Source organism: Psammomys obesus, unplaced genomic scaffold, assembly GCF_907164565.1.
Source record: "Psammomys obesus unplaced genomic scaffold, mPsaObe1.curated_primary_1811, whole genome shotgun sequence".
NCBI classification, from domain to species: domain Eukaryota; kingdom Metazoa; phylum Chordata; class Mammalia; order Rodentia; family Muridae; genus Psammomys; species Psammomys obesus.
The window spans coordinates 42,835,689-42,845,162 of record NW_026585504.1 but is presented as its reverse complement, the minus strand read 5'-3'; the positions used below and the strand labels follow the sequence as shown (position 1 = coordinate 42,845,162).

The 9,474-nt window shown below is 37.7% G+C and overlaps 1 pseudogene; it reads left to right on the top strand.

Annotated features, from left to right (window-relative positions):
* Window positions 1–8,327: 8,327 nt before the first annotated feature.
* Window positions 8,328–8,872, top strand: LOC129673270 (uncharacterized protein C9orf85 homolog; annotated as a pseudogene).
* Window positions 8,873–9,474: the final 602 nt, after the last annotated feature.

Below are 9,474 nucleotides of genomic sequence, written 5' to 3'. Positions count from 1 at the left end.
AAATTCTTTCTTTTTTGGGTATCTGTGAGGTTTGGGTATCTAGGTGACATAGAATGAGTTTGGTGATGTTCCTTCTGTTTCTGTTTTGTGGAATAGTTTGACGAGTATTGGTGTTAGCTCTTCTTTGAAGGTCTGGTAGGATTCTGTACCGAAACCATTTGTCCCTGGCCTTTTTTTTTTTTTTTTAAATGGGAGATTTTGATGACTGCTTTTATTTCTTTAGGATTTATATGACTATTTCATTTATTTACCTGATCTTAATTCAGCTTTGGTAAGTGGAATCTATCAATAAAATTGTCCATTTCATTTAGATTTTCCAGTTTTGTGCTATATAAACTTTTGAAGGAAGACCTAATGATTCTGTGGAGTTCCTCAGTGTCTGTCATTATGTTCCTTTATTTATGATTTTGCTGATTTGGATAGTTTCTCTCTTTCTTTTAGTTAGTTTGGCTAAGGGTTTGTCGATTTTGTTGATTTTCTCATAGAACCAGCTCTTTGTTTTGTTGATTCTTTGAATCGTTTTGTTGTTGTTTCTAATTTATTGATTTCAGCCCTGAGTTTGATTATTTCCAGCCATCTACTCCTCTTGGGTATGTGTGTGTGCTTTTTTTCTTTCTAGGACTTTCAGATGTGCTATTAGGTTGCTTGTATGAGAAGTCTCAAATTTTTTTATGAAGGCACTTAGGGCTATGAACTTTCCCCTTAGCACTGCTTTCATACCCATAAGTTTGGGTATGTTGTGCCTGCATTTTCATTGAATTCTAGAAATTCTTTAATTTCTTTCTTACCTGACCCAGCTGTCATTGAGTAGAGTTGTTCAATTTCCATGAACGTGTAGGCTTCTTGCTATTTTTGTTATTGTTGATGTCTAGCTTTAAACCATGGTGGTCTAATAGGATACACGAAATATTTCAATTTTCTTGTATCTATTGAGGCTTGCTTTGTGCCTGGTTATATGGTCAATTTTGGAGAAGGTTCCATGAGTTGCTGAGAAGGTATATTCTTTTGTGTTTGGGTGAGAGTTGTGTATCAGTTAGGTCTATTTGATTCATTACTTTTGTAAGCCTAAGTATTTCACTATTTAGCTTCTCTCTCAGTGATCTGCCCCTTGATGAGAGTGGGGTGTTGAAGACTTCTACAAGTAATGTGTGATTTAAGGTTTAATAATGTTTCTTTTACAAATACAGGTGCCCTTGCATCTGGAGAAAAGATGTTCAAAATAGTGATGTCCTCATGGTGGATTTTTTTTTCTTTGATGAGGATCAAGTGTCCTTAGCCATCTATTTTGTTTAATTTTGGTTGAAGTTCTATTTTATTAGATATTAGGATAGCTACTCCAACTTGCTTCTTGGATCTATTCACTTGGAAAACTTTTTTCCAGCCCTTTATTTTGAGGTAATGTTTATCTTTGTTGCAGAGATGTGTTTCTTAGATGTAGCAGAATGTTGGATCCTGTTTCTGCAACCATTCTGTTTGTCTATGCTTACTGACCATTAATAATGGTTAAATAACCATTTATTAGACAGTTGAGTTTACTGATGTTGGTAGATATTCGTGACCAATGATTGTTAGTTTCTTTTATTGTGAATTTGGTAGTGATAGTGTGTTTGTGTGCTTGTTTTCTTTTGATTTTTTGTTGTTGTCATTGTGAAGTTATCTACATTCTGCGTTGGATGTAGTTGCTCTCATGGGATTGGAGTTTTCCTTCTAGTATCTTCTGTAGTTTTGAGTTGCTTATAGATATTGTGTGAATTTAGTTATGTCATGGAATATTTTGTTTTCTCTATATGTTGATTGAAAGTTTTGCTGGTATAGCAGTCTGGGTTGGCATCTGTGATTTCTTAGTGTCTCATGACATCTGTTCAGGCCCTTCTGGCTTTCATAGTCTCTGTTGAGAAGTCAGGTGTGATTCTGATAGGTCTACCTTTATGTTACTTGGCTTTTTTCCCTTGCCACTTTTAATATTTTTCTTTGTTCTGGTCTAGTCTATCACGGGGTGGGTCTCGGGTTAGGCCATTCATTGGCTAGACATTCCCTCAATTTCTGTTCCCTCTTTATCTCTGTATTTTTTGTAGGGAGGGGAAATTTTGGAGCAAAGGCTTTGTCCATGCATTCTTCTTGCCCTCTCTCTATTAGTCTCCCTGATTAGGAGGTGGTCACTTCAGTCTTCATATCCCTCCCTATTAGTAGTCTCAGCTAGAGTCACACTCATATCCTCCCAAGAGCCTACCCATCACAGGCCTCCAGTTTTACAAGGAGATGCCCCCTAATTTCTTTCTCAGCCCTATTGTCACTTGTATAAAGGAGGGCTACTGATTTTTTTATAATCAGAGAACCATGCTTTATTATGGAAAATCATAATTGCATTTCTATCATCCATATATAACCATGAAAACAACCCAGCTTTATTTCATTCAATTTTAAATAGATGTGTCTATATATTTAGGAAATTAAGTTGTTGTTTTTTTAATTTTTAATTTTTATTATTAGTTACATTTTATTAATTCTGTATCCTAGCTATATCCAGCTCCCTCATTCCCTCCCAATCCCACCCTCCCTCCCTCATCTCCTCCCTACCCCTTTCCAAGTCCACTGATTGAGAAGGACCTCCTCCCCTTTCATCTGACCCTGTTTTATCAGGTATCTTCAGGACTGGAGATACTAACTAACTAACTTTTTTTAGTTAATTTTGTATCCAGACACTTTGCTGAAGGTGTTTGTCACCTGTAGGAGTTCTCTGGTAGAATCTTGGGGGTCACTTATGTATACTATCATATCATCTGTGAGTAGCAATACTTTGACTTCTTCTCTTCCAATTTCTATCCACTTGATCTCCTTTACTTGTCTTATTGCTCTAGCTAAAACTTCAGGTGCTATATTGAAGATATATGGTGAAAGTTGGCAGCCTTATCTCATCCCTGATTTTAGTGGAAATGCTTTAAGTTTCTCTCCATTTAACTTGATGATGGCTATTGGCTTGCTGTATATTGTCTTTATTGTGTTTAGGTATGTGACTTGTATCCCTGATCTCTCCAAAACTTTAAACATGAAGGGATGTTGGATTTTGTCAAAGGCCTTTTCAGCAACTAATGAGATGATCATGTGTTTTGTTTTGTTTTCAGTTTGTTTATATGGTGGATTATGTTGATAGAGTTTTGTATGTTGAACCATCCCTGCATTCCTGGGATGAAGTCTAGTTGATCAAAGTATATAATATTTTTTATGTGTTCCTAGATTCCATTTGCCAGGATTTTTTTTTTTAGTATTTTTGCATCAATGTTAATATGGGAGATTGTTCTGGAGTTCTTTTTCTGTGCTAAGACCATCTGGACAAGGGCTCTTTTTGGTTGGAAGGGTTTTCATCAAAAGAAATAGACTGTTTCTATTTCCTTAGATGTTATAGGTCTATTTAAGTTCTTAACCTGATCTTTATTTAATGATTCTTTGGATTTCCTCTGAATCTGTTGTTATATCCCTCTTTTCAGTTCTGATTTTATTAATTTGAATACTCTCCCTCTGTCCTTTAGTTAGTTTGGCTAAAGGTTTGTCTATCTTGTTGATTTTCTCCAAACAAACAAACAAACAAAAAACACAATAGAATGCCTAGAAACTCATGGAAACTGAACAACTCTCCACTTAATGACCACTGGGTCAGGGAGGAATAAAAGAAAGAAATTACAGACTTTCTAGAATTCAATGAAAATGAAGGCACAACATACCCAAACTTATGGGACACAATGATGGCAGTGCTAAGAGGAAAGTTCATAACACTAAGCACCTTTATAAAGAAAGGAGAGAGAGCTCATACTAGCAACTTAACAATTGCCTAAAAGCTCTAGAGAAAAAGGAAACAAATACACCCAAGAGGCGACAACAACAGGAAATAATCAAACTCAGGTTTGGAATCAATAACCTAGAAACAAAGAGAATAATACAGAAAATCAACAAAACCAAGAACTGTTTTTTTTTTTTTTGAGAAAATCAGCAACATAGACAAACCCTTAACCAAACTAAAAGACAGAGGGATATCAAAATTAATATAATCAGAAATGAAAAAAGGCTATAACAATAGACTTGAAGGAAATCCAAAGAATCATTAGATCATACGTGAAAAGCCTGTATGCCACAAAATTGGAAAACCTAAATGAAATTGATGATTTTCTTAATAGATACTACTTCCCAAAGTTAAATCAAGATCAGGTTAACAATTCAAATAGACCTGTAACGCCTAAGGAAATAGAAGCAGTCATCCTTATAACCAAAAAGCCTTATAACCAAAAAGAGCACTGGGCCAGATTGTTTTAGAACAGAATTCTACCAGACTTTCAAACAACTAATACACATACTCCTCAACTATTCCACAAAATAGAAACAGAAGGAACATTGCCAGAGTCATTCATTGAGGCAACAGTTACCCTGATACCTAAACCACATAAAGACCCAAAAAATAAAGAGAATTTCAGACCAATCTCCCTTATGAACATTGACACAAAAATACTCAATAAAATCCTTGCAAATGAAATCTAGGAATGCATCAAAAATATCATATACTTTGATCAAGCAGGCTTCATCCCAGGAATGCAGGGATGGTTCAACATATAAAAAATCCATTAATGATGTCCATCATTTAAACAAACTGAAAAAAAAAATACCTCATGATCATCTCATTAGATGCTGAAAAGGCCTTTGACAAAATCCAACACCCTTCATGTTTAAAGTCTTAGAGAGACCACGGATTCAAGGCACATACCTAAACACAATAAAGGCAATATACAGCAAGCCTATAGCCAACATCAATTTAAATGGAGAGAAACTTAAAGCATTTCCACTAAAATCAGGGATGTGATAAGGCTGCCCACTTTCACCATATATCTTCAATATAGCACCTGAAGTTTTAGCTAGAGCAATAAGACAAGTAAAGGAGATCAAGTGGATAGAAATTGGAAGAGAAGAAGTCAAAGTATTGCTACTCACAGATGATATGATAGTATACATAAGTGACCCCCAAGATTCTACCAGAGAACTCCTACAGGTGATAAACACCTTCAGCAAAGTGTCTGGATACAAAAATTAACTCAAAAAAAGTTAGTAGCCCTCCTTTATAAAAGCAACAAAAGGGCTAAGAAAGAAATTAAGGAAACAACCCTTCACAATAGCCACAAATAATATAACAATATCTTGGTGTAACTCCAACCAAGCCAGTGAAAGGCCTGTGTGCTAAAAACTTTAATTCTTTGAAGAAAGAAATTGAAGATTTTAGAAGGTAGAAAGATCTCCCATGCTTGTGAATCAGTAGGATTAACAGTAAAAATGGCCATCCTGCCGAAAGCCATCTGCAGATTCAATGCAGTTCCCATCAGAATTCCAACACAATTTGTTACAGACCTAGAAAGAGCAACCATTAACTTCATATGGAAAAATAAAAGACCCAAAATAGCCAAAACTATTCTGTACAATGAAAGAACATCCCTGATATCAAGCTATACTGCAGAGCTACAGTAATAAAAACTGCATGGTATTGGCAGACAGGTTGATGAATGGAATAGAATTGAAGACCCAGAAATAAACCCACACTCCTACGGGCACTAGATATTCAACAAAGACGTCAAAACCATACAATGGAAAAAAGAAAGCATCTTCAACCAATGTTGCTGGCCTAACGATGTCTGCATGTATAAAAACACAAATACACCCATATTTATCACCATGCACAAAACTCAAGTCCAAGTGGATCAAAGACCTTGACATAAAAGCAGAGACTAAACCTATTAGAAGACAAAGTAGGGAAAACTCTTAAAGTCATTGGCATAGGAGATAACTTCCTGAACAGAACACCAATGGCACAGGCTCTGAGATTAACAATTAATACATGGGATCTCATGAAACTGAAAAGCTTCTGTAAGTCAAAAGACACTGTCAGTAGAACAAAAAAGCACCCTACAGAGTGGGAAAAGATCTTCACCAACCCTACATCAGACAGAGGGCTAATATCTAAAATATACAAAGAACTTAAGAAATTAACATCAACAAATGAAATAATCCAATTAAAAAATGAGGTACAGAGCTAAACTGAGAAATTCTGTAGGAATCTCGTACGGCTGAGAAGCATGAAAGAAATGTTCAATGTCTTTAGCCATCAGAAAAATGCAAATCAATACGACTCTAAGATTCCATCTTACACTAGTCAAACGGCTAAAATCAAAACTCAAGTGACAACACATGCTGGCAAGGATGTGGAGAAAGGAAACACTCCTCCATTGCTGGTGGGAGTGCAAACGTGTGCGATGTCTCTGGAAATCAATCTGGCACTTTCTCAGAAAACTACAAATAGTCCTACCTCAAGACCCAGCTATACCACTCCTGGGCATATACCCAAAAGATGCTCTACCATACAACAAGGACATTTGCTCAACTATGTTCTTAGCGTCTTTATTCATAATAACCAGAAACTGGAAACAACCTAGATGTCCCTCAACTGAAGAACTGATAAAGATACTCAGCTATTAAAAACAAAGAAATCATGAAATTTTCAGGCACCTGGATGGAACTAGAAAAGATCATGCTGAGTGAGGTAACCCAGACCCAGAAAGACACACATGGTATGCTCTCACCATAGTACAGGAGAACCATATTATAATCTACAGACCCAAAGAATAAAAACGAAGGCCCAAGGGAGAGTGCCCAAGGAAGGAATGTCACACAGAAGAGAGGTAAAATAGACAGCAGAAGTGGATAAAGAGAAGGAACTGGGCAGGAGATGGAAATGGGAGGGAAACAAGCGTTGGGATCAGATGTGGGGAGGATGAGGTGGAAGGTGAGAGGACTGGGAACAAGAAGGGAAACTGAGGGGAGTCGTCTTTTTGTCAAGCTGGAGGCCTGTGATGGAGAAGGCTCCTGGGAGGTCATGGATGTGACTCTAGCTAGACTCCTAAGGGGGGAAGGACATGAAGGGTGAAGTGACCACCTCCTAGCCAGGCAGGACTAGTGGAAGAAGAACAACAACCCACTGACAAAACCTTTGATCCAAAATTTATCCTGCCCACAAGAAGTGCAGAGATAAAGAGGGAACAGAGATTGATGGAAAGTCCAATCAATGATTTGCCCAACCTGAGACCCTCTCCATGGTAAAGAGCCAGCCCCTGACACTAATAATGATATTCTGCTATGCTTGCAGACATGAGCCTAATATGACTGTCCTCTGGGAAGGTCCAGCCAGCAGAGGATTGAAACAATGCTGGGACTTGCATCCAGAAATGGGGCTGAGCCCTTAGGGATTCCGTAGTAGTGATTCAATCATTAGGGAAATGTTTGAAGGATCTAGAGAGGACAGGAACCTCACAAGAAGACCAGCAGAGACAACTAACCCAGTCCCATTGGGGCTTTCAGAGTCTGAGACATCAACTAAGGAGCATGCATGGTCTAGATCTAGGTCCCCTGCACACATGTAGCCTATGGGTGGCTTGGTCTCATACGGGGCACCTGGCGAGTGGAGGGAAGCTGTTTCTAACACGGACTTTGTTGCCTACTTTTGCATCACCATCCCTGGCAGCGCTGCCTCACCTGGCCTCAGGGGATGAGGCTATGCTCAGTCCTGATGTGACTTGATGTGCTGGGGAGGGTTAATAAGGAGGGAGAGAGGCTACCCTTTTCTGGAGGGAAAGGGACATGGTAGGGGAAGGGAGAAGGGGGAGGACTGGGAGAAGAAGAGGGAAGGGGCACCCTTGGGATGTGAAGTAAATAAAAAAAGAAAAAAAAATAGAAAAGGAACCATTAACCAAAAAAACCAATACTATGCATTAAACTCTGGGGTACCTGATTATATTTTTTAAATATAATTTAAACACACATATTAATGTCAAACTACTAGTAATAGACAATTTTGATATGGCATTTTTCTCTAATAGCAAAATAATAAATGGAGAAATATCAGAATTAAGTGACATCATACATCAAATGGACTTAACAGATAGCTACAGAATTTTCTGTCCAAACATCACAGAATATACATTCTACTCAGCAGCACATGGGAGATTTTTTTTAAATAGACCACATCCTGGGACACAAAAACAAATCTTTACAAATTTCAAACACAATGAACTCATCCCTTGTATCCTATCTGAGCACAATGCAATTATACTTAAAATTGACAGCAAAAAGAAGTGCAAATTAATGGAGATTAAACAACTATCTCTGAACGATGACTGAAGCAAAGAAAAAAAAATCAAGAAAGAAAAAAATTAAAACGTCCTGAAGAAACCAATGATGGAAACGTCTTTCCTCCTCCCTGTAACATACAGGCTGTCCTGACTTAAGGTGCTTGTGATCTGATGAGTTCCCTGAAAGGCAACATGACTTGGTCCAGGCTGTAGAGGCACCAGCATACACTCACCTTCAAAAATGATAAGTTTGATAAGAGTGTTCAGACCAAGAAACTTAATGCAAAAGTTAATTGGAGTATGTCAGCATTGCAAAGAAGTTCTTGAATGGTGTGTAAAATCCAGCAAATACAAACCACTAAGCCTAAGATATATGTTAACAAATGTCCACAAAAGACAGTGAAGGACTCGTACCACATAATGTACAGAATATGTCTGCGGCTGTGAACCTAACATTTGTGCAAACTGTGGAAAGAAAAAAAGGTATCATTATTCCATTTAGTAAAGAACCAGAAACTTCAGAAAACACTAAAAATCAAGGTCCTGACCATAGAAGTTGCAAAGGGAAGAAAGACAGTGGTGAGGACTTGGATGCTGAGAGCGGCCCTGCTAGCAAGGATGGGAATACATGGCCTGAGCGCACAGTCAGCCACAGAGGGCTCGGCAAACACCCTAAAGAAGGAGTCAGGGGGCTGGAGAGATGGCTCAGAGGTTAAGAGCACTGGCCCCTCTTTCAAAGGTTCTTAGTTCGATTCCCAGCAACCACATGGGATCTGGTGCCCTCTTCTGATGAGTAGGTGTATATGCAAGGCAAAACTGTATACATAATAAATAAATCTTTAAAAAAAAAAAAAAAAAGGAGTCAAAAAAGCTATTCAAAAGTAGGCAGAACCGGCTCACAAACAACATCAATTATTTGTAACATTTGAGTAACAGAAACTTTCAGTTCCCACAATAATACTTCAGCTGCGTATACAGAATGCGTGTAGAAACACTATGGTGCGTTGTATAATCTGTTAAAACTATACTATATTCATAAAAACATAGTACCAAAAACATGTCACATATACTAGAGAAATGAGTTACCCAGTCTTGAGAATTGCTGATTGTATCAGAACTATCTCATGAAATACTAAGATAATGAGCCGAGAGTACATTTCTGTGGTCTGACCTTAGTTATGTGACTTCCTTAGCAAGAGCTCCCTTACATATTACAAAGCAAAACAGTTTATTTTTACACACACAAACACACAAAATCATGTGTAGAGATTTCCCTTCAAAAAGATTTTTATAGAAGTATTTCTTCTGGGCTAGCCCA